Source organism: Equus przewalskii, chromosome 29, assembly GCF_037783145.1.
Source record: "Equus przewalskii isolate Varuska chromosome 29, EquPr2, whole genome shotgun sequence".
NCBI classification, from domain to species: Eukaryota; Metazoa; Chordata; class Mammalia; order Perissodactyla; family Equidae; genus Equus; species Equus przewalskii.
This window is the reverse complement of record NC_091859.1, coordinates 19,130,581-19,139,807: the sequence shown is the minus strand read 5'-3', so window position 1 is coordinate 19,139,807 and position 9,227 is coordinate 19,130,581. Positions and strand designations below refer to the sequence as shown.

The window sequence follows — 9,227 nt, the reverse complement described above, 5'->3', positions numbered from 1 at the left end:
TAATAGCTTTCTCACAGGGTAGTTTCAAACAGTAAATGAGATGGTGTACATCGCCACTTACCATAGTTGGTATTCAGTTAAATTGGTGTGAAATGAGTGGCAAACAAGGAGCACCTTTGAGCCTTGAGACATCGCTCAGCAGAGACATTACATGCAGGGAAGGCCTAGTAAAAAGCCTTTAGCACTAGTGGATGAGGTGTGCACCCAGTTGGTCTTTACCAATATTCCGCCGCGACCTGACCCAGGTTGAGGGGAGGGAAGTCTTTTTCCTGAGCGCACACCGGGTCATTACACTGGTTGACTCTAAAGCAGGCCAACAGGCCAGGGAAGTAAATCCTGTTTGAGAACGGTGACAAGACGCCAGGGTGTCCCCCACACTCAACAGCAAGGCCTTCGCCACCGTCTCGGAAGGGTGGCGGTGGGGGCAACATTGGGAGTGGGCTTCTCTGGACTTTTCTCTGCAAATAGCACCCTGCCCCGTCTTCTTCCTTCATCCCCCTTCTCAGTAAGGAACCATCACTCACCCAGCCCGTGAAGTGGAAGGAACTGATTCTTAGCTCCAGGGTGAAAAGTCACAGAGTATGAAGGGTGCACAATTACACAACAATAGGGGCTCAGTGAAGTCACAGAACTGGTGCTTTACCTCCCGATGGTTCCTCTACCTCCAGGCCTCTCTAAGTTTTCTTGCTCCCATTCCCTGGGTCCTAGAGAAAACGATACTCCCTCTGGCAGGTTCTGGGCCCTTGCCCTCGGTTTAGGAAAATACTGCTCTTTGGTTGGCTTCCTGCGTCCCATCTGAAGACAACTGCCCTGCCTCTTGAGTCCCCAGACCAGTTGTTCCCTGGCTGGCCTGGTGTTTATGTGCCCAACATAGCTCAACCGTCTAAGGATTCTCCCGCAGTGCCCGTGCCTCCGGCCACTGAATCACTCCAGGTCTCAAGACCTCCGCCCCGCTCTTCCTTTTGTGGCTTCATCTCTAGTCATCTCTTTTACTTGTTAGTTGGAGGTGAGCCTCTGTGTCTTCTGGTCCATTTTTGCTGTCGACTTCGGTAAGGTGACTGCCCCTTGCAAGCCTCAGTAGATTGCATGCCAAGCAGGGGAAGGACCAGCACTCAGCAGTGTAACCCATGTGAAACTGAAGCGTCTCACTTTGCCGTCTCAAGGCTGTGTGAGGAGAGGCGGGATGGCATCACTGCGAAGAGCACAAGCTCTGGGGCCAACCTGTCACTCACAAAGTGGGTAACCTTGGGCACATCTCATAACCTCTCCAGGCCTCAGTTTTCCTCTCTGAAAATGGGAAGAATATAATAATAGTACCCAACTCACGGGGCTGTTGCGAGGACTGAGTTAATCTTCTGAAAGTACTTAGAATACAATCGGCATATAGTAAGTCCTCAATAAATATGGCTTCATCAAAAAAGTTATGGAAATTTGTCCCTAATTGTTTTGAGGGGGTGGCAACGGAAGGGTGGGGGACACAGTCCCTCACGTTACACAACATGTAACAAAACCTCTTGTATTAGGACACTTTTGGTTGCAAGTGACAGGAACTCAGTTCAAACATCTTAAGGAAAATAGAGAAAGAAAGGAAAAGGAGGTTAATTGATTCCTGCAGTTGGGAAAGATACTAGAGCAGCTCAGGGAAAGGCTTTAGGAATCGCTGTTTCAAAAACCGGAAAGAGACTCACCAGCTGGAATTTTCTCTCTCCCATCTGGCTCTATCTCTACTCCTGTGTGTTGGCCTCATTGTCTCCTGTTGCAGATGGCACAGGGTTTTCTACATAGCAAGGAATGTGTCTGCTGGCCACCCTAGCACAGCCATGTCAGCAGAAAAAATGTCCTGCCTCGATTCTGTATCAGCTACACAGGCCAGGATGCTGTAACAAACAGACCTGACCATGCTTTTTGTTCACACTGTGCCTCAGGGGGGCTTCTCCAAGAAGCAGACTTGGAAAGCTTCGAGTGCGGGATGTTTATTATTGTTAGATTGAAAATCTGTAGAAAAGAAAGAAAGGAAGCAGGATTGGAGAAGAGAGAAGTTGAGCTGCAAATCAGGCGTGATGACAACCTTGGTCAACCCCACAGAAGCGTTGGACTGCAGTGGCTGGACGTGAGCTCTCACATTGCTTGGTCTCTGGATGTGGTCTTTCCCTGGAAGGGCATGACCTTGGATGAGGCAACTCTCTGAGAGCTGAGGCAGTCCCTGAAGGGGCTGAGAACTGAAGGTTCTGCCGACAGCACTCCCTTAGCCGGGGTAACAAGTCCTTCACTGAAATGGAATCTAGGTGGTGGATCACAGAGTCCACCATGCAGTAGAAATTTATTTCTTGCTCGTCTAACAGTCCTGGTAGGTGTTCAGTTAGGGAAGCAGGCTCTCTTCCATACAGTCATTCAAGGACCCAGGTCCCTTCCGTCTGTGGCTTCACCCCAAAACATAGGATCTCACCATCGTTTGCATCCAGCTGAGAGAAGATGATAACACACAGAGGAGCATGCACCGGAGGATTTTATGGGCCAAGTCTGAAAGCGGCACACATCATTTCTGTTCATATTCCATTGACATGGTGACATTAAACTGCAAGGGAGGCTGTGTGCCAGGAAGAAGAGAAATGGATTTTGGTGAACAGTTACCCAGATGTTTACCCCTCCCCTGTCACCCCTGGCTTCTGACACCAGACCTTCTCATGACATAAACCTCCTGGAAAGTGATTGCTTTTTCCTCAGGTGGGGGCTTCCTCTTCCTCACCCACTTGCAAATCCTGATGAACATGATCCTCTCGTTACCTATTCACGTCCTCCAAATTCCCTTGGTTTGCTTTTCATACTGGAGACTTTAAGCCTTCAGAGTAGATAGCATCCCTTGATAATGCTTCTCTCAGGAGCCCCATAAGCCTCCTCTTTCTAGAGCCTTTCCAATCTGGCAGCTTCCCAGCCTTCTCTTCTTCTCCCTCCCTCCCTCAAGCTAAGACACGGAACTCACTCAGACATACTCACACCCTCGTCTCCTACTCCTGAAACCTACCTTCCTCTTTCTGTGCTTCAGACATGAAACAGCTATGGGTTTCCCCGTATTTTTATTTTTATTTTTATTTTTATTTTTATTTTTAGTGTGTTCTGAGTTTATTGTTTAACTGCTTTCTACATCTGGGTTTTTCTGGTTTTTTTTGAGGAAGATTGACCCTGAGCCAACATCTGCTGCCAATCTTCCTCTTTTTGCTCAGGTAGACTGGCCCTGAGCTAACATCCGTGCCCATCTTCCTCTACTTTATATGTGGGACGCCTGCCACAGCATGGCTTGCCAAGCAGTGCCATGTCTGCACCCTGGATCTGAGCTGGCGAACCCCGGGCCACCGAAGTGGAATGTGTGAACTTAACTGCTGCACCACCAGGCTGGCCCTACATCTGGTTTTAAGAGTCTAACAGATGGGAAATTTGAGCAGAATTCTTTGCACGGAGCTTACAAGCTAGTGCTTATGTATCTTGCCATTAAGTTCTTCCCTCCTTTTCTCCCTCCCTTCTTCCCTTCTCCCTGCAGCAGACTTAGCTAGCTGTCTACCAAAGGCGCAGACTCTCTTTCCGTTGTGTGAATCTTGCCCAGCCAGGCCCCGTTAGTGACGGAGTGGTGCCATGTGACTTGTTCAGGCCAGTGGAACAGGGGTAGAAGTCATTTTTGTCACTTCCAGCCAAGGTGGTGAGTGTCTACGGTGCCTTCCCCTGCCCTGTTTCCTATGTGCTGTGCCCTTAGGGACCACACGCTGATGACGGCAGTGTTACAAGTTGGAAGCAGACTGGATCCCTGAGTTACCACTTGCAGGAGAGCTGCCCAACCAGTCACATCTGCTTCAGACTTTGCGTGGTCTTTGCATAAGTTGGGCTTGTTTGTTACTGGACATACATTTAGCCTACTCCGACCAATACACTTTCTTGCCTTTGTCAAGTATTTCTTAGCCCCTACTATTTGCCAAGCACTATGCTGAGTATTAAGGATGCAAAGATAAATAAAACACAGTCTCTATCCTCAAAGAGCCCACAGTCTAGGGGAAGATATTGATGTATACTTAAAAGTTTTGTAACAGTGTATTAAGTCCTATGTTACAGATATGTACAGGGTATTATGGGAGAGCAGAGGAGGACATCTAAGCCAGCCGCATGGGGATGGCAGTGTGAACGGAAAGATGATAGAGATCAGCTAGGCCCATTCCAAAGAGATGGGCATAAACAAAGGTGGAAGCAGAGAGGGCAAGTTCATGGGTCTATATGTGCTGTGGGGGGAAAAGGCACAAGAGATAACAAACTAGGAAATGTTGATTAGGATGGGCTATTAGTGAAATTCCACGGGAGGAGACATTTACTCAGAGGGGAAAATTATAACAATGTCTCAAATGTAATTAAAGCTCTACTTAAAAATAATAGTTGCCCTGTGGGACCATAAATCCTGTGACTCTCCAGGGACAAATATTATTGGGACTCAGCTTTGGAGGGTTATTTTCACATAATCCTTAAACTCTAATGTGTGCTTGATCCCAATGGAGCATAACTCCACTTAAAGGGGACCAAAGTGCTATTTTGGAGACAGGCAATTACATGCTTTTCATTTCCTGCGTGCTTAGCAAATCTACCTTCTAATGGGGTATTTATCTTATGCGCTGCTTTCCAGGGAGTTCTAGTAGCCAGTAGACGAAAAGCTTGGCTTAAGTCTTAGTTCTACTGATGGCATTACATGAAACCATATGAGATGGTCAATAGTCAAACATTTTGTACCTAAAAGATGGCAATTTCACAATGATCTACGTGATATAAACGTGAGCTGTAAATTGAATTCTTGGTCTCCCAATTCTTCACTCCCGGTAGTAATATTAAACCTTCACACCCTTGTCCTAGCCTCATCATAGGAGCAGTAACTTCCCTGACCTTGGGTTTTGCCGTGGAATTTGCTTTGGGCAATGGAATGTTAGCAGATGTAATGTAAGCAGAGGCTTCAAATGTGCATGTGTAGTGGACTTTTCTTGTGCTTCTGTATCGTGAAGAGAAGTACATGCTCTCAGGTAGCCCCTGTGCCTTCACGCTGGGCCTAGAAGGAGGGAAGTTTCATCTTGATTCTAAAAAGGGATTCAAGACAGAGATATTCCTTTTCTACCTCTCATGGTTGTCATCTGCATGTTGATTAGATCTAGGCAGCCTTCTTGGGACCATTATAGGAGCCTGCCTTAAGAAGACAAGCCATTGTACAGAGGATGGTAGAGAGGCAAGATGGGAGAAATATCTGTCCTGATAATGTCACTGAGCTACTGAATTCGCTGACCTTGGAACAGCTCCATCTCATGCTTCTTGCTACATGAGATAATAAACATTCCCATTTTTTAAAGCACTTTTGATTTTCTATTACTAGTACTTGGTAGCATCCCAATGAATCACTCAAGAATCATGTCATGACTTTAAATTGCTAGAGATGTTTAAGGTTGTAAAAAGTCTTAAGTGAAAAATTGAATAATTATCCCCACCTTAGAGATGGAGGTCCTCATCAGCCTTGGTAGGAAGATGCTGCTGGAGAAGGTCCTTTGAGGGTGGATCAAGTCTGATTTCTTTTGGCCTGAACCAATCATTTTGGTCCATCAGCAAATTCTGTCTTGTGTTATCATTTCCACTCTTTTTAAGAGCCTAATTTCCTTAAAGGAAGGAAACAGTCCTAGGGTCTAGAAGTTGTATATTATGCATTTTGTTGGTCTGGAGCTTACAAGAGAGGATAACTTGTGATTAATGTCCAGGCACACTCTCACCCTGCTGCACCCACCTTAGGGAGAAGGTAACACTGCATAGATGGAGGACAGGGTCTTTGGAGTTCCTCAGTCCTGAGTTCCGGTCTTGGCTAGCTGGGGAGATCTGGTGCAAGTCACTTAATATCTTTAAGCCTCGGCCTCCCCATCTGTGACATAGGGATAATGATATAGACTTTTAAGTTTGGGGAGTGAAATATAAAGTGTCTGGCACATAACAAATGCTCTGCAAGTGATCATTGTCTTCTTTCTCCTCATCTTCCAGCGCAAAATGTATCTTTGATTATAAAGAAGACTAGGCTAAAAATAGTAAGTCGCTGGGCTTGGAAAAGTCCATCCTTGCTACTAAAATCAGTAAAAATCATTTTCAAAAACCAGGAACAAGACAGGGCTGTCCTCCTGAAAAGTATTATGTGTTCTCAGGAAGAAAGATGGAACAGTAGCACAAGGAGGTATTATAGCTACCCTCACCTCTGTCCCCCAAACCATATATTTATTTTTAATATAAAGCATGTGATGAGTTAGACATCTTTGAATATGGCAAGTTATTTCTAGATTCTTCTGCCACCCAAACTCAGGAGTTAGGTTCCTTTTCCCCATGACTGTTCTAAATGTCATTTTTCTCAGGACGTCTCTCCCAGTTAGTTTGGTTCTCTGGAATTTGGTGATGTCAGTTCCTTCAGCCAGGGTGTAACATGTGCACACGCACATGCACACACACACACATACACACACAAGTCTTCTAAGGGCAAGAGTTCAAAGCTAACTGGTAGAATCCAAGCTCTGTGGACCAAACTGGAACGACCTATCCCCTACAGGATCCCTGACACTGACTCCTATTGGTTTCTTTGTACCTTTCTTTCATCCCTCAACACCGCCTGAAAATCAGAGATTGCCTTTGGGCTGTATGAGCTAAGGCTGTGGCCTAACAGGTTAGGCAGCTCATGACATCAAGTGCATAGTTCAACAGCAGGAATGGGGCCTCTGGGTGGAGAACAGACTTGAGGTAGAATCACCAACTCATAGACTTTTTACAAAGGGCAAAATTAAGCACAAAGAGGTAAAAATGACTGCTCAGTCTCCCACTAACTGGTGCCAGTGAAAGGCAAATGATTGCGAAGATTGCGTAAAATCACCCACCATACATATATTGTGTGTCAATTACAGGCAATTCTAGTTATAGTCATTCTAGGCAATGGGGCTACAGCAGTGAGCAAAATCCTAATTTCAGGAACTTACATGCTAGGGAAGAGAGACAAATGATATATAAGAAAATAAGTATCAGTTTCAGTGTAAGGGCTTTGGAAAACAAATAAAGAAGGAAAGGGGGCTGGGATGGTGTATGGGGAGGGTTTTGCCATCTTAAGTAGGGTAGTTGGGAAAGCCTACCCCAGGTTACATTTCAGAAAAGTCTTGAAGGAATGAGATGTAGGGGACAAGGATTCCAGGCAGAAGGAATGGCCAGTGCAAAGGCCATGAAGTGGGGACATGCCTGGAAGCTCAAGAGAAAGCAAAGAGGTCTGTGAGACTGAAGCAGAGTGAGCAAAGGGGTATTGTCAGATGGTTTCAGGGAAAGAATGTGTGTGGTCCAGTTGCGGGGCTGCCTTGCAGCACCGTAGACTTGAACTTTTCCTCTTAGTAGATGGGAAGCTGTTGGCTAATTTTGAGCGGTAGAGTGACATGATTTGACTCTCATGTTGTAAAGATCCTCTGGCTGCTGTAGTGAAAACAGATTGTAAAGGGACAAGGGTGGAAGTGAGGAGACCACTGCAATAATCTGAGTGAGACACGAGGGTGGCCTGGACCAGGCTGGTGGCAGTAAAGGTGGGGAGAGGTAGAGACATTCTGCATTACATTTTGAAGGTAGAACCAACAGAATTTCTTGACAGATTGGGTACAGAGGAAGAGAGCAATAGAGGAATCAAGTATGACTCCAAGGCTTTTGACTTGAGTAATTGGAAGGATGGAGCTGCCATCAGTTGGAATGAGGAAGACTGTGCGTGGAACAGGATTTGGCGGGTAAGAGAAGCAACTCAATTTGGGATGAGTTTGAGATGCCTCAGACATACAAGTGAGAATGTTGGGTGGACAGCTGCTTATATGGGTCTGGAATTCAAAGGTCCTGAATATGAAGTCCAGTCATCCCCCCAGCCCAGTGCCCGGAGCAGAGTGGATGCTCAGTAAGCGGCAGTTCCCTTTTCTCCCCATATCCTTGACTCCCGGATTTGGCTCATAAATACTACACAGAAGAGAAAACGCCCAAGTCAGTACTGACTGTAATACTACATGGCATCTCCTTACTTGTACAAATCTGGAGTTGCTTTATTAAAAAAAAAGAAGTGTCTTGATCCAAGGACCAAGTTTGTTTTTTCAATCTCATCTTTATAAAGAGGATGACATAATTATGGACACAATTCCTTTTCTCACCTTCCAAAGGAGTAGTCAGTAAAAAAATTCAACACCCCCACTGAGCTTTCTCCATATATTCTCTCTCTAGCCCTTAAACACATACCTTGTACCAGGAGAACAATTTCCTCCCTGGATCCCTCAGAACAGCTATCCTTCATTTTCTGCTTTAGCACCGCCCCCCATCAATAGTTTTAGTTTCTTCTTTCCTGTCTTGGAACGGTCTTCCTCTTGGCCCTCTCCTTTCTCTAACGCTCCCCACTCTCCCTAAGCCTCAGAGCTAGTCATCTTCTGGGGTTTCTATTTTTACAGTCTTCCTTGGACACTGAGTCTTGGTTTCCTTGGACAAGGTGATAAGGAATTATTTGGGAAATTCATCTGGAATTAGCTCCTGAAGGCAGAGCTGCTGGAGAAGTCTCAGTCCAACGACCTCTGGGAATTTGAGTGATGAAGGTGGTCATAAGAGACTCGTGCTTCTGTTCCCAGGAGCGGTAGGTGTCCCCACTCTGCAGGCCCTTTAGGTTTGCAAAAGCTGGCCGTGAGCCAAGAGGTGGACGCCATTCAGCTTAGAGCATTTAGCCAGTATTTACTTTGGGGTGGAAATTTTATCAGAAGGCCAGCTCCTTTGGAGTTTCAGCTTTGAAGTTGGTCCTCAAAGTTTGGGGAAAGTACACCAAGTGGAAAAGGAGGTAAGAGGGGGCACATGTGGAGGCAGCTCAGACTTCTTACCTCCTGACTTCTGTCTGTGCAACAGGGGAGGGGATTGCAGAGGGCCAAGGGACCCGTGGGTTTTCTGCCTGTGTTCGTGCTTAGTGCCATTTCAGCAAAGTCCTTGTTTCCCAGGATCAGCTCTAAACAGGAGGCACCTGATGTTTTCTGAATGGCTCATTGGCTTTTACATGACAGGTGTGTCTGGTGGCAGGAACAAGAGCTCAGTGTGGCCAAGTCTGGTCAAGAGGGCTTCTCAGCACAGTCTTCTCTTCTGTTTCAGCTGATCCTTGGGTCTGTGCTTGTGAGCATCTGGGAAACTGGGCATGGACGTAATCC

At 46.1% G+C, this 9,227-nt stretch overlaps 1 long non-coding RNA gene across 1 annotated transcript in view; it reads right to left on the bottom strand.

Moving 5' to 3' along the window:
• Positions 1–1,957: 1,957 nt before the first annotated feature.
• Positions 1,958–9,227, bottom strand: part of LOC139080223 (uncharacterized) — a 31,126-nt gene continuing 23,856 nt past the window's right edge. Inside the window, exons 6-7 of the long non-coding RNA XR_011534545.1 lie at positions 5,792–5,923; positions 1,958–2,587 (exon numbers count right to left, since the gene is read on the bottom strand). This is a non-coding gene — a long non-coding RNA (uncharacterized lncRNA). The remainder of the gene's footprint in view (positions 2,588–5,791; positions 5,924–9,227) is intronic.